We start from the raw sequence: 23970 nt of genomic DNA, 5'->3' as shown, positions 1-23970 counted from the left end.
AAAGAATTAATAAAAATATGATCTGTGTGTGAACATGATCAAAATACACTGTACATGTGTATAAAACTCTCAAAGAATTAATAAAAATATGATCTGTGTGTCTATAGTAAAAGATCCAAACTCTGGAGGAGTGGGAGGACAGTTCAGTGGTAAGAGTGTGGGCTGTGTGGGCATGAGAGCCTGAGAGGTCAGAACCTGGCACCCATGTGAAAAGGCAGGCAGAAGCTAAGTGGGTAGAACTAGAAAAGATCGTACCGAGTGAAGCAACCCAGACCCAGAAAGACAAGTGTCACGTGCTCTTTCTCACCTGCAGTTCCTAGCTCCAGATCTCCAGATGTGAGGAGTGTACAACCTGAAATAACTTCTGAAAGCAGGAAAGTTAAAAAGGCATAGAGAGAAGGGAATAGCAGGGTACAAGTGATTAAAGAAATGGTGGGCTTTAGCTAGGGAGGGAGGTTAATACAGAAAGAGAGCAAGAAGGGGAAAATAACAGTAAAAATGTCTGGGAAAAGGAATCATAGTATTATCTATTTACTAAATATATACAACACATGTAAATCTGTGGATATATTCTAAAAAAAAAAATATCTATGGGCTGACAATGCTCTCCCCAAAGCCATAGACTATTAAGCAAAAGCTCCAATCCCAGGCATGAGAAGTCCCCATTTGAGTTGTTGGTTAGGTTGTCTAAGAAAGTCCCAAAGCATTATAGGCTATTGCTGTTGTCCTTGGTTGCCCTCCCAGAGGGAGAAGGTAAGTCGCTATTGCTAAAGACACCATGCTCTTCAGACACGGGATCCAGAGGACCCAAGCTGGATCTGACCTGAAAACTTCTTTCCTGAGACTAGTTTCCATGGTACCAGAAGATGCCATGCAAGCTTCCAAGGGAGAGAAGCAACCAACAGTCCTACCCAGCCATGATACCTATGAACCATAACAGTGACCAGGATGGCACAGTAATCCTACAGGTGCATTAGTGGTGTGCACACCTTGGAAATAACCAACAGCTCTCTGATTGGACTTACGGACTACTCAGTAAGAGGGAAATCATGCTGGAAACCTAGCCAACCACCTGGGGCTAATGAAGTCAAGGATTCTGAAGGAGAACCTACAAGAGCCACTTTACCAAACGTGCATAATTCCCAACTACATTCTAAATGTTTACCCCTGTGCCCGATGTGCTAGCAAGTTTTCTGTTGTTGCTTTGCTTTGTTTTGTTTTTGTCGACTTGACACACAGGCTAGAGTCATTTGGGGAGAGGAAATCTCAATTGAGAAAATGCCCCTACCATATTGGGCTGTGGGTAAGCCTGTGGTGCTGTGGGATGTCTTTCTGTCCGTGGTGAATATGTTTGGCTCTCATTGGTTGATAAATAAAGCTGTTTGGCCAATGGTGAGGCAAAGTAAGGTTAGGTGGTACATTCAAACTGAAGATGGAGATGAAGAAGAGTGGAGTAACAGCAGATGCCGCGAGCCGCCACCATGAGAAGCAAGATGTGAGAGAACAGGTAATGCCACGAAGCCACGTGACAAACATAGCTTAATAGGAATGGGTTGAGTTAGCTCAATGGTAAGAGCTAGCCAGCAAGAAGCCTGAGCCACAGGCCATACAATTTGTAATTAATAGAAACCTCTGTGTGTTTACTTGGAACCAAGCAACTTTGGGACCTGGTGGGACACAGGAAGACTTCTGGCTACATTGTGGGGCATTTTTTTTTTTTTTTGATAAATGATTGGTGTGGTGGGCCCATCCAACAGGGGGTGCTATCACCCATAAGTGGGCGGTCCTAGATGGAATAAGAAAGCAAGCTGACCAAGTCATGGGGGCAAGCTAGTAAACTGCATTGCTCTATGGCTCCTGCTTCAGTTTCTGCCTTGAGTGCCTGGCCTGACTTCCCTCAGTGATGGACTGCAACCTGAAAGTATAAGATGAAATGAACCCTTTCCTTCCCAGATTGCTTTTGGTTTTGGTGTTTTATCACAGCAATCAAAACTCTAACACAGACACCCAAAGGTAACTGTAGCTCTCATCCCTCATCAGAGGAACCCTCCCTGATGCAGATGTAGACAATTACAAGAATCTATGACCAATCAAAACACAGAGAAAAGTGATCACATATGGTATCCAGTCTCAACTGATACATCTACACTATAACTTCTGCACCTAGGATTCAGGGATCATTTTGGAAGAAGAGTTGTTGAAAAAACTGTAAAAGCCAGAGGATCTGGGAGTTTGCTGTGAGATTTCATCTCTTAGAAATGTCAGAGAAGCTACACCCATCAATATGGCTATCAATATGGCTCATCAATATGGTTCCCTAAATAGGCCCTAAACAGGGATAACTCCAATAGACATGCCAGCATGGAAGGTGGAACTCTTATAGGGCCTCAATACTAGACAAAGAATGATAAGCAACAAAGTAATACTGAGATTAGGAGAAATAGTCTTTCTGAGGGAAGCCCCTCCCCTCACTAATTGCTTATCCAATACCAGGTGGTCATCCCTGGAATAATATACATACAAGTAACATTATGTGGACTGAACAGGTTATATTTATATCTTTAGGAGTACACACATACACACCTAAAGAAAAGACCAAAGATTTGAGAGAGCAGTTGGAGAGGTATTTGAGAGAGGTTGGAGAGAGAAAAGGAGATGATTTAAAAAATAAAACACACACACACACACACACACACACACACACACACACACACACACACACCCGAGATCCAAATTAGTCAGTTTAGATTATATGTTGCATCACTGAAACATTTCCATGTAAAAACCACTGTATTATTACTTTTCTGTTGCTGTGATAAAACACCGTGACCAAGATGACTTGTAGAAGTAAGGGTTTATTTAGGGCTTAGCGTTCTGAGGGCTAAGGGTCTGTCATGTCTGGCAGGCATGGCAGCTAGCAGCGAGTATGGCAGCTGGAGCAGTGTTGGGAGCTCACACTCTTCAGTGTAAGTATAAAGCAGAGAGAGCACACTAGAAGTAAGGTGTGGATTTCAGCTTTCAAAACCCAACCCCAGTGACACACTTCCAACAAGGCCACACCACCTAAGTCTCCCCAAACAGCGCCACCAACTGGTGATCAAGTATTCAAAGGCACAAGACTATGGGGGACATTCCTTATTCAAACCACCACCACCATTAACCTCCTTGGCTGTCTTTATCACCTTGAATAGACCCAGTGACCCTTTTACTCCACACCTATACCATAGTAGCATGAGAAAAACGCTAGCAGGGTGAATGTCTTCAACTTTAAATTGGTGACCACATACTTCAAAGGCACCTACTCGTTGCCCCAAAGTCTTATGCATGCTTCTGTTCTGGAGAGCTTGTTTGGTAGTTCTAGAAGTATAGTGCAGCCATTTACGTAACCTTGACCAGTTTTGGAGGCAGCCAGATGAGTGATGGGTGTCAACACTCTTTATCCTAAAGGTGGTTCCTAAACTGAGCTGCGTGGATCACCAAGGATCAAGGTATAAATGCCAAAGGCCAGGCCCTACTCAGGTGGTTGAATCTATGCTCACACTGTAACAGGAGACACAGGCTGCAAAGAAGGCCTAGGCAGGGCAGGCCCTCGAGCCCCCTGATAGAAGGTGATAGGGCAAGTAACTATGTCTTCTCATGTCTTAGTCAGGGGAAAATAGAGGGGTTGCTTCATGCAGGAGTGTGGAGACGGCTGAATCCCATGTGGGAAATCTGGAGGGGCATCCTGGATATTAGGGAGTTCCCAGATGGTTCCAGAAACTTCCCCTCCACCTATTCAGGGCCAGTGTTGGTCTGTCCTACAAATGGGCTTGACTTGCATCACAAGCATTGCTATGGAAATAGCAAGGTGTGGCTTTTAAAATCAGGTCACCAAATACCTAGTGGCTTCTGCCTCGCTTCCTCTTGGACCATGCACCTTCTGGTGCTCTGTGCTCTCTTCTCATGAGCACAGAGGGGAGTCCCATTGGAAGGTCCAGAGAGAGGAAGTGAGAACTCCCTCCAACAGCAGCAGTCGGTTACTGTTGGAGGAAGTGGATTCAGCTCTGCCCAGGCCTCCCTATGACAACCCCACCCCTCTCCATCCTGAGCTGCTGCTCTCTGGCTGGCTGCCCCATTGTGTGTACCAGTCTCTTCTCTCTGCAGGTGACTTCTCTCGGTTTACTTTCTGTTTCCCTTTCTGGTTATTCCTTAATTTTCAACTGGCCAAACATGATGTCTCAGTCAGTGTTCTATTGCTGTGAAGAGACACCCTGACCACAGAAACTCTTATAAAAGAAAGCATTTAACTGGGAGCTTGTGTACGGTTTTAGAGGGTCACTCCGTTATCGTCATGGCAGGGATCACGGCAGCAGGCAGCAGGCAGACCTGGTGCTGGAGCAGCAGAGGAGAGTGTGATCCACAGGCAGAGACAGACACATGGGCCTGGCTTGGGCCTTTGAAATCTCAGTGCGCACTGCTAGTGATCCACTTCTTCCAACAAGGTCACACCTTCTAATCCTTTCAGACAGTTTTCACTCCCTGGTGACTAAGCATTCAAAAATATGAGCCTATGGGAGCCATGCTTTTTTTTTTAAAAACTTTTTTTTTTTCATTTTACATACCAATCCCTGTTTCCCCTCCCTCCCCTTCTTCCGCTTCCCAACTTCCTTCCCATCCCACCTGCATCCCTTCCTCGGGGGGGGGGGGGGGGGGGGGGGGGAAGGCCTCCCTTGAGTAGTCAACACAGGCCGCATACCAAGTTGGGGGAGGACCAAGCCCCTCCCCACTGCATCATGGCTGAGTAAGTCATCACACCATAGGGAATGGGTTCTAAAAATCCAGTTTGTGTACCTGGGATAAGTCCTGGTTCCATTGCCAGGGGACCCACAAACACATCAAGCCATGTAACTGTCACTCACATTCAGAGGGGCCTAGTGTGGTCCCATGCAGTGGGAGCCATTTTTTTTTTTTTTGGGAGGGGGGTTTTCGAGACAGGGTTTCTCTGTGTAGTTTTTGGAGCCTGTCCTGAATCTCACTCTGTAGCCCAGGCTGACCTCACAGAGATCAGCCTGGCTCTGCCTCCCAAGTGCTGGGATTAAAGGTGTGTGCCACCACTGCCCAGCTGGGAGCCATTCTTATTCAAACCACTACATATGATTACAAGATTTAGGTACCAATTGGTGATTGTCAAAGCTTTTTTTCTGCAAGGGAACAAGAAAATTTGTATGCCCATGGTCTCTGTCGTGGCCATTTAATTCAGTTCTACCTTTGTGGAGCATGGACAATGCTCCAAATTGACAGGTGTGGAGCTGTTCATATAATGTTTTATTTTACAAAACCAGGCAGTGGTAGATTTGGGGCTGAGGGCCATAGTTCGTCAGCCTCTGGTCTATAGGACATCATAGCTCCAGGCTCTTAGCCCGTCTTAGTGGCCACATTTGAGTCTGGTGTCCACTTAGTGCAGACAGCAGGGATGGGGGTGGGAGGGAACCAAGGCACGTGACTCACCGGAAGAGCTGGAGCACACGTGCTAGAAAAGGGACCAGGCCAGTCAGGAGACAGGGTGGACGTAGTACTCAGCCTGGCACTCCAGCAATGTTGAGTGACTCATCTACACGGTGCTGAGCATGGGGCAGTAGCTGGGAACCCACAGATGCCTGCTGCGTGGCTCTTGATCATAGCGCAGACATGCCAGGCTTGTGGTGAAGCCCTCGTAGAAGCATTAACTCCTTAAACTCTCAAATTACGTAGGAGGAAGTTAAGCTTTGGGGGGTTGATTTGTCTAAGGTCACACAGTACCTGAACCAACGTGGAACTTGTGCTGTATAATGCTGCCTCCTAGTTCCCACGAGGATGCCTACCCTGTGTGATGCTCCCATGAAGACTCCTGTCCTGTGTGGTACTGTGGCCTCTTCAGAGTTCAGTTTACCACTCTACTCAGTTTTGAATTCCTTTTCCAGAAGCTTTTTTTTTTTGTGTGTGTGTGTCTCTGGTAGACCATATATGTACTCATTACTTTAATTGGTTGGTAGTGCCTTTACTATTAAAAATTATGTGAGAGGGGCTGGAGAGATGGCTCAGGGGTTAAGAGCACTGGCTGCTCTTCCAGAGGTCCTGAGTTCAATTCCCAGCAACCACATGGTGGCTCACAACCATCTCTAAAGATATCTGGTGCTTTCTTCTGGCCTGCAGGCACACATGCAGGCAGAACACTGCATACATAATAAATAAATATTTAAAAAAATTATGTGAGAGGTTAAGGCTACAGCTCAATAGAAAAACACTTACCTGGTATGAGGCCTTAGGTTTTATGCCTAGCACCCATGCCCACAAAAGAGACGTGATTGTTTCTTGTTAGACAGAGGCTAGACCTAGTCACTTGACGCCTGGCTAGAACCTGGGGACCACTTATAGCTGTGGTCTGTAGTGACTGTGTGTTATCACAAACACACACATTTAGGGTCATCGTTCTGACGTCAGGGATTCTGCCCGATTAGTTTCTCTCCATCTTTCCAAACTTTCAGAGACATAAATAAACACTTTAATTGTTCATTTATTTTACTGCTTTGCAAATTGGAAGGCAAATTGCAGTGAACTAAGTATACTTCCCAAAAAACGAACAAATAAACAAACAAAAACAAAAAACAAAAACTGCTTTGATTTAAATGTTTGCATCTCCCCAAATTACCATGTTCAAATCTTAACTCCCAAGGTGATGGCATAGGGGACGAAGGAGTCTTTCCTCTTATGGATGAGATCAGTACCTTATAAAGGGAGCCCCGGAGTGCTGTGACTCTTCCTCTGCCACACGAGACATAACTATGTAGGTTCTAGAGGCCGTCCTCAGGGTCTTACAGCCTCTACTCTCAGACCTTTAAAGTGCTCCTGGTGTCCCACAAGGAAGCCCAAGTCAGACTACTGCCTGATGAGAGATGATCAGCAAGTCCCTGCTGACAGCCAATGCCATCATCTGAGATGTGTGAGCGAATACATCCAAGGCCCTTACGACCCACTTCAGGCAGGAAACAGCTGCATGAGCCGGGACACTGTTAGAAGAAGCTCTCTGGAGTTCAGCCAGAATGGTGAGCAAACAAATGATGCTTGGCACAAGCCGCTTCTTGTAACCAGATAACCAGGATAAAGAGATGTGCAAGAATATTAGGGCTGGAATGAAAGGCTGTCTTGAATTTGCTATCAGGGAAAAGGGTGGGGATGTGGGTGGAAAAAAAATGGATCCTATGTTAATAATTGTTGAAATGAGAGCCACGTCTGTGGGTTATTCTCTTCTCTTTTCCACTTTGGTTTTTAAGTTTTCAGATCTCTTTGAAATCTTCCCTAGTTCTGACATGCTCAGAAAGTAGAATGGTGCCGCCAGGGCCAGAAGGAAAGGAAGGGAGAGTTAGTGTCGAGTGGGTGGAGTTTGAGTTTGGTAAGATAGAAAGAATTCTGGAGATGGACGATAATGACACCAGCATAATGATTTACAGGGACAAATCCCAGGGAAGTGTGCACTTCCTGGTTAAGATGGCCAGTTTTATGCTGCTTCATTTTTTGTGTTTCCATGAACTGGAAATGGGAGACAAAAGGAGCCGGTATTACAGAGGGAGTTGACGTCACCTTCCTAGAGTAAGGCAGCTTTCTTCACTGTTGCCATTTGTCTATTTGAGACGTCTCACTCTGCACCGCAGGCCGACTATGAACTCCTGAGCCTCCTGCTCCAGCCACCCCAGTTGCTGGGAAGCCAGTGCCTCACCACGTCCAGCTCAGTTTACGTTAGTGTTGAGTCCTAGAAACCTCTTAAATTTGGTCCCAGAAGAAGTTAAATGATATCAAAGAAATCATTTCAAGAGGAGACAATACATAAACACACATTAAAAAGGGAAGGAAATTTAGACTTCTGTTTTTCAGTCATGGGCTGAATAGGTTCTGAAATGTGTATTGAGGCTCAGATATTAAGTGTTAGAAATATTGATGATTCGAGAGCTCTATCTGTGTGCGTGTTTGTCTGAATGTGGACAAACATGTAGGTACGATGCCCTTGGAGGCTACAAGAGGACACTGGACCCCTGGAACTGGAGTTACAGGAAGTCATGAACAGCTCAAGGTGGGTACTAGGAACTGAACCCAGCTCCCCGACAAGACCATCCAGTTCTCTTAACTGCTGAGCCATCTCCCTAGCCCTCCGGACACCTTTCAGACTCTGTGCTAAGTAAGTCCTGGAGATGGAGCAAAAAGCAAGACAAAGCTGTTCACAGCTCCTCATGTCTCTCTGCATTCTGAATCACTCCATGGCCCCATGAGAGCATCTTGGAAGGCCACTGAACCACAGAAGTGAATTCACCTAACATCACAATATTCATTACTTATGGGCACCTGGCCACTCTGAATAAAGCTGTGTTTCAGCCTCCTGATAACTGGCCTGGATATGGAATTAAGATTTGAATAATAGCTTATGAGGGGAAAAAATCATACAGGCAACTTCTAGAGTATACCCAGAAAGACATTGCTAGACTGGTCCTCATGAAGGAGGGGAGCCACTCAAGATGGCATCGGGACTGCATTGTGACTGCTGGGGGTTTCAGCCTTTGCCTCTTCCTTCCTTAAAAAAAAAGTGTGTGAAATTGTGTTTTACTACTGCAATGGAACAACAGCAGATACAACCAGCATTACATATACATTATTATATTAATATCCCATTCTGCGTCTCTGACATCCCATTGAAATTTGACATCTCTGTTAGTTGCAGCGGTGGACCTGGTCTAGACAGCAGTATGCTTCCTGCATGACATCATGAAAGAAGCTGGTCAGGTTGGGGAGGCAGCATTTCCAGCAGAGAAAGCAGCTTGAGTAATTCTGAGAGGAGACAAGAAGGTGGAAACTGAGGGAGCTTTCACCACAGCCTGTGCTTAATGCAACAGTGTTGGGGGGGCGGTCTCTTTACCTGTTCTTGGAGCCACCTCTGGGGTGTTGGCCACACCCATTAATCTCATCCAGAACCAGCCTGGGACACCCTTGAGGAAAGAGTGGAGATAGTCAGGAGACTCAGAGACTGGGAGAGAGGAGCAAGTGCCAGCCTGAGGCCCATGGATGCTCAGCTTCTGCCATTGTCACACAAGGCTGCGGGCTCAGCCGTGAAGGAGATCCCCATTTCTCTCCCTAGCCAGAAAACTGATTGTGTGTGTGAAACGCCGGACTTCTCAATGTAGGCTGCTAGTGAAAACAAACTGTGTATGTTCCGTCCAGCCCCTGGGATGCCAGCCCACTGATGTAGCTGGGATTTTCTTTGGACTGCCAACCAGCTCCCGAGTAAAGACACAGAGACTTATTAAGTACGAATGCCCAGCCTAAGCTTAGGCTTGTCCTACTAGCTCTTTTTTTTTTTTTTTTTTTTTTTGGTTTTTTTCGAGACAGGGTTTCTCTGTGTAGCTTTGCGCCTTTCCTGGAGCTCACTTGGTAGCCCAGGCTGGCCTCGAACTCACAAAGATCCGCCTGCCTCTGCCTCCCGAGTGCTGGGATTAAAGGCGTGCGCCACCACGCCCGGCCTACTAGCTCTTTTAATGTAATTTAATCTGTTTCTATTCATGGTTTTTTGTTTTTGTTTTTGTTTGCTTTTTTGTTTTGTTTTGTTTTTTTTGCCTCAGGGCTTTTTACCTTTCTTTCATTCTCTACGTCCTACTTTCCTGCTTCCTCCATATCCGGCTGGCTGGCCCCTGGTGTCTCCTTTTTTGTCTTTTCTGAACCTAAGTTCTTTCTCCTACTTACTCTCCCTGCCCGGAAGTCCCACCTATACTTCCTCTTTTGCTGTTGGCTGTTCAGCTCTTTATTAGACCAATCAGGTGCCTTAGGCAGGCAAGGAAAAACAGCAACACATCTTTACATAATTTAAAAAAATGCAGCACACCTTTGCATAGTTAAAGAAATACCCCACAGCAAACCAGCACCCTCAGCTTGATTTGCTCCGGCTCCTCTGCTCAGCCCCAGCACTTTTTTCTTCTTAGTCCTCAGAACCAGCAGCTTCCTGTGAGGGTGCGGGTACTAGGTGGAGATAAGCCTGGATGGGGAACATTTGAAAGGCCAAAGACAGCCCTCTTCAAAAGCTTTGACTCAATTTGCGTTAGTATCCTTTTTTTTTGTGTGATATATATTTTTTATTTTACAATACCATTCAGTTCTACATATCAGCCATGGGTTCCCCTATTCTCCCCCTCCCACGCCCTCCCCTTACCCCCAGCCCACCCTCCATTCCCACCTCCTCCAGGACAAGTCCTCCCCCGAGGACTGTGATCAACTTGGTAGACTCAGTCCAGGGAGGTTCAGTCCCTTCCTCCCAGACTAAGCCAAGTGTCCCTGCATAAGTTCCTGGTTTCAAACAGCCAACTCATGCAATGAGCACAGGACTTGGTCCCACTGCCTAGATGCCTCCCAAACTGATCAAGCCAATCAACTGTCTCACCTATTCAGAGGGCCTGATCCAGCTGGGAGCCCCTCAGCCTTTGGTTCATAGTTGACGTGTTTCCATTCATTTGGCTATTTTTTTTCAATAATTGAGTAAAACTGAAATTTATTATATGCCATAGTCGTCCTAGGGACCTCCATGCTATATATATAGCCTCTATGGTTCTATGGGTTGTGGTCTGATTGTTCATTTTATATCTAGAATCCACCAATGAGTGAGTACATACCATAACTGTCTTTCTGGGTTTGGGTTACCTCACTCAGGATGATTTTTTCTAGTTCCATCCATTTGCCTGCAAATTTCATGCTTTCATTGTTTTTCTCTGCTGAGTAGTACTCCATTGTGTATATGTACCACATTTTTTTCATCCATTCTTCCGTTGATGGGCATCTAGGTTGTTTCCAGGTTCTGGCTATTACAAATAGTGCTGCTATGAACATAGCTGAGCATGTATCTTTATGGTATGTATCAGCATTCTTTGGGTATATGCCCAAGAGTGGGATGGCTGGGTCTTGAGGTAGTTCGATTCCTAATTTTCTGAGAAACCGCCATACTGATTTCCACAGTGGTTGTACAAGTTTACATTCCCACCAACAGTGGAGGAGTGTTCCCTTTGCTCCACATCCTCTCCAACATTGGTTGTCATTGGTGTTTTTGATCTTAGCCATTCTAACAGGTGTAAGATGGTATCTCAGAGTCGTTTTGATTTGCATTTCTCTGATGATTAAGGATGTTGAGCATTTCTTTAAATGTCTTTCAGCCATTTGTAGTTCTTGTTTTGTGAATTCTCTGTTTAGCTCTTTAGCCCATTTTTTAATTGGACTGTTCAGTGCTTTGATGTCTAGTTTCTTGAGTTCTTTATATATTGTGGAGATCAATCCTCTGTCAGATGTGGGGTTGGTGAAGATCTTTTCCCAATCTGTTGGCTGTCTTTTTGTCTTATTGACTGTGTCTTTTGCCCTGCAAAAGCTTCTCAGTTTTGAGAGGTCCCATTTATTAATGGTTGTGCTCAGGGTCTGTGCTGTTGGTGTTTTATTTAGGAAATGGTCTCCAGTGCCAATGCGTTCAAGAGTGCTTCCTATTTTCTTTTCTATTAAGTTTAGTGTAACTGGATTTATGTTTAGGTCTTTGATCCACTTGGACTTGAGTTTTGTGCATGGTGACAGATATGGATCTATTTGTAATCTTTTACATATTGAGATCCAGTTATGCCAGCACCATTTGTTGAAGATACTTTCTTTTTTCCATTGTATAGTTTTGGCTCCTTTGTCAAAAACCATGTGTTCATATGTGCATGGATTAATGTCAGGGTCTTCAATTCGATTCCATTGGTCCGTATGTCGGTTTTTATACCAGTACCAAGCTGTTTTTATTACTATAGCTCTATAGTAGAGTTTGAGGTCAGGGATGGTGATGCCTCCAAGGGTTGCTTTATCGTATAGGATTCTTTTAGCTATCCTGGGTCTTTTGTTTTTCCATATAAAGTTGAGTATTTTTCTTTCCAAGTCTGTGAAGAATTGTGTTGGGATTTTGATGGGGATTGCATTGAATCTGTAGATTGCTTTTGGTAAGATTGCCATTTTTACTATGTTAATCCTACCTATCCATGAGCATGGGAGATCCTTCCATTTTCTGATATCTTCTTCAATTTCTTTCTTTAGAGATTTAAAGTTCTTATCAAAAAGGTCTTTCACTTGTTTAGTTAGTGTTATCCCAAGGTATTTTATATTATTTGTGGCTATTGTAAAGGGTGATGTTTCTCTGACTTCTTTCTCAGCCCTTTTATCATTTGTGTATAGGAGGGCTACTGATTTTTTTGAGTTGATCTTGTATCCTGCCACTTTACTGAAGGAGTTTATCAGCTGTAGAAGTTCCCTGGTAGAGTTTTTGGGGTCACTTATGTATACTATCATATCATCTGCAAATAGTGAAAGTTTGACTTCTTCCTTGCCAATTTGTATCCCTTTGATCTCCTTTTGTTGTCTTATTGCTCTAGCTAGAACTTCTAGTACTATATTGAATAAATATGGGGAGAGTGGACAGCCTTGTCTTGTTCCTGAATTTAGTGGTATCGCTTTGAGTTTCTCTCCATTTAATTTGATGTTTGCTGTTGGCTTGCTATAAATTGCTTTTATTATGTTTAGAAATGTTCCTTGTATTCCTATTCTTTCTAAGACCTTTATCATGAAGGGGTGTTGGATTTTGTCAAAGGCTTTTTCAGCATCTAGGGAGATGATCATGTGGTTTTCTTTCAGTTTGTTTATATGGTGTATTACATTGACTGATTTCCGTATGTTGAACCATCCTTGCATCCCTGGGATGAATCCTACTTGGTCGTGATGGATGATTGTTTTGATGTATTCTTGGATTCGGTTTGCCAATATTTTGTTGAGTATTTTTGCATCAATGTTCATGAGGGAGATTGGTCTGTAGTTCTCTTTCTTTGTTGCATCTTTGTGTGGTTTGGGTATCAGGGTAATTGTAGCCTCATAAAAAGAGTTTGGTAGTGTTCCTTCTGTTTCTATTGTGTGGAACACTTTGAAGAGGATTGGTATTAGTTCTTCTTTGAAAGTCTGGTAGAATTCTGCACTGAAACCATCTGGTCCTGGGCTTTTTTTAGTTGGGAGACTTTTGATGACTGTTTCTATTTCTTTAGGGGTTATTGGTCTATTTAAATGGTTTATCTGGTCTTGATTTAATTTTGGTATTTGGTATTTATCCAGAAAATTGTCCATTTCTTCCTGGTTTTCCATTTTTGTGGAGTACAGGTTTTTGAAGTATGATCTGATGAGTCTCTGGATTTCCTCATTGTCTGTTGTTATGTCTCCCTTTTCATTTCTGATTTTGTGAATTTGAGTGCTCTCTCTTTGCCTTTTGGTTAATTTGGCTAGTGGTTTGTCTATCTTGTTGATTTTTTCAAAGAACCAACTCTTTGTTTCATTGATTTTTTGTATTGTTCTCTTGTTTTCTATTTCGTTGATTTTAGCCCTCAATTTGATTATTTCCTGGCGTCTATTTCTCCTGGGTGAGTTTGTTTCTTTTTGTTCTAGAGCTTTCAGTTGTGCTGTTAATTCATTGGTATGGGATTGCTCCATCTTCTTTATGTGTGCATTTAGAGCTATGAATTTTCCTCTTAGCACTGCTTTCATAGTGTCCCATAAGTTTGGGTATGTTGTACTTTCATTTTCATTGAATTCTAGGAACTCTTTAATTTCTGTCTTTATTTCTTCCTTGACCCATTGATGTTTCAGGTGGGTATTATTCAGTTTCCATGAGTTTGTGGGTTTTCTATAATTTTTGTTGTTATTGAGTTCTAACTTTAAGGCATGGTGGTCTGATAAAATACAGGAGGTTATTCCAATTTTTTTGTATCTTTTGAGATTTGTTTTGTGTCCAAGCATGTGGTCAATTTTTGAGAAGGTTCCATGGGGTGCTGAGAAGAAGGTATATTCTTTTGTGTTAGGATGGAATATTCTGTAGATATCTATTAGGTCCATTTGAGTCATAACATCTGTTAGGTCCTTTATTTCTTTGTTAAGTTTCAGTCTGGTAGATCTCTTTTGGTGAGAGTGGTGTGTTAAAATCTCCCACTACTAATGTGTGGGGTTTGATGTGCGTTTTAAACTTTAGTAGTGTTTCTTTTATGAATGTGGGTGCTTTTGTATTTGGAGCATAAATGTTTAGGATCGAGACTTCATCTTGGTGGATTTTTCCCGTGATGAATATGTAATGTCCATCCTGGTCTCTTTTGATTGATTTTAGTTTGAAGTCTATTTTATTAGATATTAGGATAGCTACACCAGCTTGTTTCTTAGGTCCATTGGCTTGGAAAACCTTTTCCCAGCCCTTTACTCGGAGGTAGTGTCTGTCTTTGGAGTTAAGGTGTGTTTCTTGTATGCAGCATATGGATGGGTCCTGTTTTCTAATCCATTCTGTTAGCCTGTGTCTTTTTATAGGTGAGTTGAGACCATTGATATTGATGGATATTAATGACCAGTGATTGTTAATTCCTGTTTTTTTGGTTGTGTTGTGTTGTCCTTCTGTGGTGTATATTGGTGTAGGATTATCTATTGCTTGATTTTTCATGGATGTGTTTAGCTTCTTTGGGTTGAATTTTCCCTTCTAGTGCTTTCTGTAGGGCTGGGTTTGTGGACAGGTATTGATTAAATCTGGTTTTATCCTGGAATATTTTGTTTACTCCGCCTATGGTGATTGAGAGTTTTGCTGGGTATAATAGTCTGGGTTGGCATCCGTGGTCTCTTAGTGTCTGCATGAGGTTTGTCCATGATCTTCTATCTTTCATAGTCTCTATTGAGTAGTCTGGTGTTATTCTGATGGGTTTGCCTTTATATGTTACTTGGTCCTTTTCCTTTGCAGCTCTTAATATTTTTTCTTTATTCTGTGTGTTTAGTGTTTTGATTATTATGTGGCGAGGGGACTTTTTTTTTGGATCCAGCCTATTCGGTGTTCTGTAAGCTTCTTGTATCTTCATAGGTATTTCTTTCTTTAGGTTAGGAAAGTTTTCTTCTATGATTTTGTTGAATATATTTTCCGTGCCTTTGAGTTGGTATTCTTCTCCTTCTTCTATCCCTATTATTCTTAGGTTTGGTCTTTTCATGGTGTCCCAAATTTCCTGGACGTTTTGTGTTAGGACTTTTTTGTCTTTATTGTTTTCTTTGACTGATGAATCTATTTTCTCTATCGTGTCTTCAGTGTCAGAGATTCTCTGTTCCATCTCTTGCAATCGGTTGGTTATGCTTGTTTCTGTAGTTCCTGTTCGTTTTGTCAGGATTTCTATTTCCAGCATTCCCTCAGCATGTGTTTTCTTTATTGTCTCAAATTCATTTTTCAGATCTTGGAATGTTTCTTTCATCTGTTTAATTGCTTTTTCTTGGCTTGATTTGATTTCTTCCCATTTTTTGTTCGTTTTTTCTTCCATTTCTTTAAGGGAGTTTTTTATTTCCTCTTTAATGGAGTTTTTCATTTCCTCTTTAAGGGAAGTTTTTATTTCCTCTTTAAGGGAGTTTTTTATTTCCTCTTTAAGGAAAGTTTTTATTTCCTCTTTAAGGTAGTTTTTCAGTTCCTCTTTAAGGAAAGTTTTTATTTCCTCATTGAGGGAATGTTTTATTTCTTCTTTAAGGGCCTCTATCATCTTCTTAATGTCATTTTTAGGGTTGATTTCTTCTGTTTCTTCTGTCATGGTATGTTTAGGTCTTGCAGGTGTAGAATCACTAGGTTCTGATGTTGCCATATAGGTCTTTATGTTGTTGCCTGTATTTTTGCACTGTCGTCTACTCATCTCTTCCTCTGTGAGGTGCAGGTGGTGTCTGTGTCTGAGAGTGCCTCTCTTGTTCTAATTTTTAGTCTTGGTTTAGTAGTGGTTCTTGGTTAAATTGGTGCTATTGGGCTATTTCTTCAGGGGCAGCTGATTTCGATCGGTGGATTATATACTTATGATTCTGGTGATCTGGTTTGGTGTCTGGGTAGCGCCTTCTTCTGTGTTCCCAGGTCACTTTTTGTTCATTTGTCAACTCCTCAGCTGATCTTGTCTCTTCAGACTTTAAACTGTAGGCATCTGAATCCTCTCCCAGATGGGTTTCAGCTGAGCAGGGTAGTCTCACCAACACCTCCAAGTTGTTGGGTTTCACAGGATCAGCAGCTGGGCCCTGGGTTGTCCTCAGACGGAGTGTTCAGATTCGTTCTGGTTCTGACCCATGGAGATAGCTTCTTCCCCAGATGTTGGGGTTAGGGGCGTCCCTGTTCCAAGCTGTGTCTGCTTGTCTCCGTCCCTGGGCCTGTTTACCTCTGCGGTTCGCCGTCGGGCCTGTATGTCCCTGTCAGCTGCCGCTGGGTCTGTCTGCCTCTGGGGGCCGCCACCGGGCCTGAATGTCTCTGCCGGCTGCAGCTGGGACTGAATGTCCCTGTCGGCCACTGCCGCCGGGCAAGTCTACCTCAGCCGGCTGCCGCTGGGCCCGTCTACCTCCACAGGCCGCCGCCACAGGCCTACCTGCGTCTGCTTGTCTCCGCCGCCGGGCCTGTCTACCTCTGTGGGCCGCCGCTGGGCCTGAATGTCTCTGCCGGCCTGAATGTCCCTGTCGGCCACTGCCGCCGGGCCCGTTTACCTCAGCGGGCCACCGCTGGGCCCGTCTACCTCTGTGGGCCGCCGCTGGGCCTGAATGTCTCTGCCGGCTGCAGCTGGGACTGAATGTCCCTGTCGGCCACTGCCGCCGGGCAAGTCTACCTCAGCCGGCTGCCGCTGGGCCCGTCTACCTCCACAGGCCGCCGCCACAGGCCTACCTGCGTCTGCTTGTCTCCGCCGCCGGGCCTGTCTACCTCTGTGGGCCGCCGCTGGGCCTGAATGTCTCTGCCGGCCTGAATGTCCCTGTCGGCCACTGCCGCCGGGCCCGTTTACCTCAGCGGGCCGCCGCTGGGCCCGTCTACCTCTGTGGGCCGCCGCTGGGCCTGAATGTCTCTGCCGGCTGCCGCCGGGCCTGAATGTCCCTGTCGGCCACTGCCGCCAGGCCCGTTTACCTCAGCGGGCCGCCGCTGGGCCCGTCTACCTCTGTGGGCCGCCGCTGGGCCTGAATGTCTCTGTCAGCTGCCGCCGGGTCTGAATATCCCTGTCGGCTGCCGCCGCTGGGCCCGTCTACCTCCACGGGCCCCCGCCGCAGGCCTACCTGCGTCTGCTTGTCTCTGCCGCCGGGCCTGTCTACCTCTGTGGGCCGCCGCTGGGCCTGAATGTCTCCTAGTATCATTATTGACTCTGTGTCAAGAGTTTCAATGATAAAGAAACCTTGAGTGCAAAAAGAATGAGCACCATGCTTTGAGAGGGCAGAGCGCTAGGTCGGCGAGTGAACCGCTGACTGAAGTACTTCAGTGAAGCATGCATGCATTCCGTAGCTGGATTTGTGATTGCTTCCAAGGGCAGCAATCCCTCACCACTGAGTTTAATTTCAACACTTTCTCCCCAAGTCTCTTAACTTGCACCATTGACAGGAGCCATATTTGTTGGAGAAAATTACATTTGTTAAATTGATTGAGGTAAAGAATATTTGTTTACTTACAATGATTGGCACTGTAGTGTTTCCTAGAAAGTTGTATTTGCTCAACCTTGCCATTACTTTGTGCTTAATATGACTCATTGATTCAGTTTAAAACAAAATCAACCAATGTGGAGACGACCCAGTGTCCCACTTGGTTAGAAAGTATCTAAAAGCCTTTGCTGCCCGTGCAGGGAACTTTTCAAAGGAAAGGAAGTTGGTGGTTCCAGTAACTTATTTTTTAAACACAAAGCAAACTCAGTATAAGGTAGGTTTGGAAGCCTTGAGTGAAAGATTGCTCAAGAAGAAAAAGAAAGAAGAGAGGCTGCCTGGGGTTCATTCGGTAGACTGCTTGCCTAGCCTACGTCACATCCTGGCTTTGGTCCCCAGCGTCATAGAAACTGGTGACACGTACCTCCTGGCAGCATGCCTGTAATCCCAACACTTGGGAGTGGGGCGGGAGGTCTAGGAGTTCATGGTCATCCTAAACTACATAGTGAGTTTGAGAATAGCCTGGGCTACATATGACTCTGTCTCAAAACAACAAATATATGTGGAAGGGGACACAAGGCAGAGTCATTGGGAACTCCATGATTCAAGGGCATATGGGAGTACCAAACACCTCTGTGCCTGCCTCATGTCTTCCTGACCCATCTTTAAAAAAAAAAAAAAAATTCCAGCATTGCTGTGGCAACTAATTATGCTGATACCCTGTTGTGTGGCCATTTCTCCAAATAGAAACATTCCCTCCTGGAATTCCCAGGCCCAAAGTTAAAAAATACACAAGGCCCCTTACAGACTTACATAAGCAGCAATAATAGCTGGGGGAGGAGTTCTGATCCATTAGCTGTCTGCAGGTTTTGCTGGGAACTCGGGGACACAGCTCTCCTCAGCTGTCAACACGCTGGGGTGGCCTTTTCGTCAATGCAGCTGCTTTTGAGTCATGAAGGCTCCCTAACTGACCCCAGTAAACTCACTGGTTCATTGAGCTAGAGTTGGAAGGAATCATTTCTTTGGTCTGTTGCTGGTGTCCTGTCTGGGGTGAATAGACATTTACATCTCCCTGGAAAAGTCACACAACATACTGTAGGGGCGGTTGTCTGTGCTCTACTGAAGCACCACCCCTAGTGAGGCTGCAGGTAACTGCTAGGTACCTGCACCCCCACCCCGGGGCATGGCCTGAGATGGGGACCCCTTAAGACCTGGGAGGGAGGGATACTGCCCGCTTTCTCTTGGCTACCTCGTGGTCTTGGATGCTGGTGCTGCGGGATCAGCATCTGTGTTTAGGGTGTAGAACAGAGGAAGGGAAAGGAAGGCTTATGAGTAGCCTGGAAGCCGGTATAGGGAAAGGAAGCAGGAGGGGCCAAGACGGCAAGGCAGAGAACAGCTCTGAGTTTCAAAATCTATTTTATAAAATGTAAAGAGCCTTCCCAGGTACAACACACACTTTAGCGGCTGACAGTGTCCCAGTAATCATGAGCACATCTAGTGCTTTGGATCTTGGTTTTTATGTTACTCTTTGAAGAAGAGAAGAAGAAGAAAGAAGAGAAGAGAAGAGAGGATAAGGAGGCTTCTTGGGGGATCAGCTGATTCTAGGTCTGAGAAGGAAATGTGCAGGATGGATCAGTAAATCACCATATTAGTTGGATTATGTCAGAAGGACACAGGAGCCCTGATGGCCAGAGTTGAAAAGCTTTGAGCAATAAAATAAATAAAGTAGTAGGGGATATAGCAAAATTTATAAAATAAAAATCCATATGTCCATTTTAATGTAAGTAAGTCAGTCACTAAGTAATTAAGTAAATGGGGAAAGACAGATAAACCAGCCACAGGGAACAATGGCAAGTGATTGAAATAGCTACTCTGTCCTCAGGGAGGGAGCCCTTATCTCTGAGCTGTGTACAGCTTCTTCCAAAGACGATGGTGTGGGAAGGGGAATGACCACTGACAGATACTCCCTCTGTCACGCCATCAAGGTCACCCTCCGTGGCGCTGACTCATAGGGTAGAAGGTACCCCGGAGGTACACAACCACACTCACTGTGCCTTTGTGCTTTGGTTCCTCAAGCTGTCTATCAAGTCAGAAGAAAAACCCAGGGGCATTCTACAAGACCCCGGACCAGCTCTTCTCAAAGCTGTCGTGGTTGGGGAGATGGCACAGGGAATGAAAGAGTGCTGTGCAAAAACACAAGGACCTGAGTTCAGGTCCCGGAACCCACGTAGAAAGGCAGGCGTGGCTGCACACGCCTGCTGCCCACACTGTGGGTCGACTGATGGCTCCCAGACTGGTTTCAGGTTCAGTGAGCAACCCTGTCTCGAAAGAATAAGGCAGAGGGTCATAGAGCAGATTACTCAACGTCCCCCTCTGGTCTCTGTAGGCACACATACTTGTGCATACACTTTGCATGTTTATCGCACATACATATGTCACATTCACACACTGATTTGCATACACACATACATTTAAAAAATTTTAAGGAGTAAATCATAAGATAAATGCTTTAAAAATATCAGTGTCATTAAGTACAAAAACAGTCAGAAAAACTTTCATAAACAAGAAGAGTCTCTACAATATGGATGCCAATGAAAATAATATAAAAATATCAACTTACTTACTGTGCCGAATATACCATGCCAATGTTAGGTATTAAAAATGCAGGGTGTCAGCGAGGTGGTAGTGGTGCACGCCTTTAATCCCAGCACTTGGGAGGCAGAGGCTGGTGGATCTCTGAGTTCAAGACTAGCCTGGTCTACAGAGTGAGTTCCGGGACAGCCAAGGCTACACAGAGAAACCCTGTCTTGAAAAAAAAATACAGGGTGTCATGGCACATGCTTTGAATACTAGCACTAGGGAGGCGGAGATAGACAGAACTCTATAAGTTCAAGGCCAGCCTGGTCTACATAATGAGTTCCAGGCCAATGATACACAGTGAGATCTGTTTCAAAAATCAAACAAAATATAGGACTCTGACATAATGGTACATGTATGTCTCAATTGCCGACACTTGGGAGGTGAGGCAAGAAGACTGTCTAGAGTTCAAGGCCAGCCTGGGCTACGTAATGAGTTCCATAAATTCTCACTGTTGCTATTTAGAACAGCTTCAACTTGGCAGTTTTGGCTCATAAGACTCGGAAAGCCTGAGGAACCTGCCACAAAATTACCTAAGATCAGTAACCAAAATAGAATGAGAAAAATGAAAATGATTCAACACAGAAACAAATCCTTATGAACACTATATATCATTATTCTAATACATTATGAATAAATGAGTGCACATAACAATAATCAAAACATATTATGAATATTAATGTTGTCAGGATAAATAATTGATCTGACACTAATGAAGAAGTTTTTTTTGGAGGATTTCAAAACAAGGCTTCTCTGTTTTACCCAGAGAAGTGCCTCTCCATCCACTGTTGTCACTGTGCAGGGGGTTGACTCAAGGCTAGAGGGATGCCTTTGCCCACTTCTAGAGCCAAAGCCAAGTTCCTCAGGCTTTCTCAACAAGCCCATTCTCACCTCCTCAAATGGCGGTGCTGCTAGAATGCAACTTTCTGAGTATCAGCTTAAGCACACCACAATCTAGAGACACAACCATCTCCGCTGACGTCTCCTGGAAAACAGATGAGTCTCGGGAAGAGCACACCTTCAATCCAGGCACAGCTCTTCCCTGCGAAGTGAAATCAGCCAGCCGGCTGACACTGCTCCTTCACTAATTGTGTCCTTTCTGGTTTCAAACAGGTAATTTAGATACTGTTGTTTGTTAGCTCTTTGTTATGTGAGCAAAACTACTGAAGGGAGGAATGTCTGTTGGCTTGTGACTTCAGATCGTCATGCTCAAGAAGGTAGGGTGACAGCTCCCATAATGGCGGTTAGGAAGCAAAGAAAGGGGCATGGGAGAAGGGGCCAGGGTGAGACAGAATTCCCAAGGACAAGCCCCAAGGTCCTGCTTCCTTCATTAGGGCTCCATCTCCTCTTTTCCACCACTTCTCAATAATAGCATGATATTATGAATTGATCGAGGGATTAACCCATTGATTACACCAGAGTACTTAAGACCTGACCATCTCTGGAGATGCCCTCTCTCTTTCTCACCCCCAGAGGTATGCTTTACTTATCTCCCAGGCATTTCTTAATCCAATCAAGTTGACAATCAAAACTAACTGCCTTGTGTACATTGATGATGCTAAAACAATAATAGAAAGACACATAGTGAAATGTCAACCTTCCTTGTACGTTCATACCATCTGTTACAGATTGAGGAAGGTTCTGTGTTTCTTTATTGTGGCAGCACAACAAATACTGTACTTTCTACCTACTGTATCTGCAAAAGGGTCCCCTTCTATTCAGGCATTTTGTTATAACCAGAGGCTTTTCCCAACCATGACTTCACAAAACACATCCATCTGTCTTGCACTAACTGGGTGAGTACAATTCAAAGGGCAAAAGCACTCAGTGAGAAGCCATATAGTCAGCCAGGTGTGGTAATGAACATCTGGAATCCCAACATGGATGCAAGAGGATCAGGAATTCTATGTCATCTTTGGCTGTGTAGAAAGTTTGAGACCCACTCAGGGTACAGGAGACACTGTCTCAATAATCCAACCAACCAACCAACCAACCAACCAACCAACCAACCAACCAACCAACCAATATAATAAAAGAAGCTGTATGGTCCAGTAGTTGTTGGATTATCTGTTGCTCAACTACTCAAGAAAGTAGCTCTAGCAAAAGAGCGTGCCATTTTTGAATTTACTATGGATCAAAGGTACATATGCTAGGCAAAGGGTCAGGGTACCTACTTCTCACCTCTTAGTTTGGGTCCCTATAGTTTTGTGGCCCTTACACCCAAGGAGATGGGAACAGACTGAAAGAGCAATTTGTCTGAATCCACCCATATCCAGGTGTTAACTGCTTGGCATTCTACATTTCCTTGAAGCTATGCCCCTTTGGTTCTGTTGTGGATAGGCTGGGGTGATCAAGGGTTGGGGATAAGAAGATCTAACACAAATGTGAAGTGTCAGGCTTAAGGAAGGAAGGGTGCCCACTGCCAGAAGGGGAGGGGGACAAGATGTGGGGGAGGAGTAGATCTGGTCACAAGGGGCCAGGGGTCCCTGAGGGCACAGGCCCAACCTAAACAGTCTTACTCTAATATAGCCTGTTCTCTGTCACCTGTCTTCAGCTCCCAAGGTTGGTCACATGGAAGAAGTGACTCCCCAGACTGAAGGTCATGTCCCTTACTCCCAAGGATGGGAATCTCTGCCATGGCGAGTGTGCCTTAAAGACCTGAGAGACAGGGGTATACGCTGTTCACCCCAGCCCAAGTCAGGACAGCTGCCCACCCCAACCCACGGCCAGCAAAATCACCACAGAAAACATTGTTCTTGATCTTTTGTGACATTGTTTGTGGTTTGCTTTAAAATAAATTGACATGAAGATGGGAGTTTGCGTTGATAACAATAGAAAAACTTACAGCCTTTAATTCAGGGGTCTGTATGCGGCCCAGTCAGCAGCATGGGAGGCAGGTGGGTGAGGGTTCCTGCTGCTGTTCTTTCCTCATCCTCCTTATCTGGCACACCTCCTTAACCTAGTTGAGGGGCACTTGTGTGTGCAATTACTCTCTACCTTCTGTTTTGAGACAGGGTCTCTCACTGAACTTAGAGCTCACTAATTCAGCTAGCCTGCCTGTGGCCAGCAAGCCTCAGAGACCTTCCTATCCTCCCAGACCCTCCAAGCTCCAGGGTTACAGATGTATGTGGCCATGTGCGGCTTCTTATTAGGTGCTGGAGATCTGCACTCAGACTTTCATGGTGGCATGGCTCACACTTTGCCAGACGGAGCCATCTCCCAGCCTCCTCCCTTCTTGACCTTTGAGTATTTAAATTTAGTCCTTTTTCCAGACTTAGAGGGGTTTTTTTTGTTTGTTTTGTTTTTTGTTTTTTTGTAGGATACGGCTATTTGCCAAGGGAATTGAAAGACTCATGGGCTTAGGTCATCACAGTCATATTATTCATTCCCTATTCATTCTGTGCTTATACTCTGTTGAGGGCACTAATGATGTGTCTCTGAGTAAAACTGACAAAAAACCTCTGCCCTCCTAGGGTGGTAAAGGAACACAAAGGAAACAAAGTAACAGGCGAGCTGCACAGAATCAGAGTGGACTTCGTGTCCTGGGTAATTCTCTGTGTGCATGTAAGGGAGGAGGGCTTACTCTGGCTCACAGCTGAAGAAGGGATACTGTCCATCATTGCGGAGAAGGCATGGCGGAGGAGCCCCAGGCAGCTGGTCACATTGCGTTCGGTGTCATGAGGCTGAGAAATTAAATAGAAATGTTGTTGCTTGATTCATATTCTCATTTTTATTCATTCCAGGACCCCAGCGCACACAATGGTGCCCATCTATATTCAATGTGGGTTTTCTATGCCTAGATAAAAATTTCTGGAAGACACTCTCACAGACATGCCCAGAGGTGTGGTCCTACAGTGACTCCAAATC

At 44.7% G+C, this 23970-nt stretch overlaps 1 long non-coding RNA gene across 1 annotated transcript; it reads left to right on the top strand.

The window, feature by feature from the left end:
* The first annotated feature begins 3936 nt into the window (after positions 1 to 3936).
* On the top strand, positions 3937 to 23602 carry LOC143267404 (uncharacterized). Its single transcript, XR_013042463.1, has 3 exons — positions 3937 to 4143; positions 21217 to 21320; positions 23577 to 23602. It is a non-coding gene; the product is annotated as an uncharacterized LOC143267404 (long non-coding RNA).
* The last annotated feature ends 368 nt before the right edge of the window (positions 23603 to 23970 follow it).

The sequence above is a fragment of the Peromyscus maniculatus genome, chromosome 9 (assembly GCF_049852395.1).
Source record: "Peromyscus maniculatus bairdii isolate BWxNUB_F1_BW_parent chromosome 9, HU_Pman_BW_mat_3.1, whole genome shotgun sequence".
Taxonomy (NCBI): Eukaryota; Metazoa; Chordata; class Mammalia; order Rodentia; family Cricetidae; genus Peromyscus; species Peromyscus maniculatus.
Note: the sequence above shows the minus strand (reverse complement) of the source record. Positions and strands in the feature narration are given on the sequence as shown.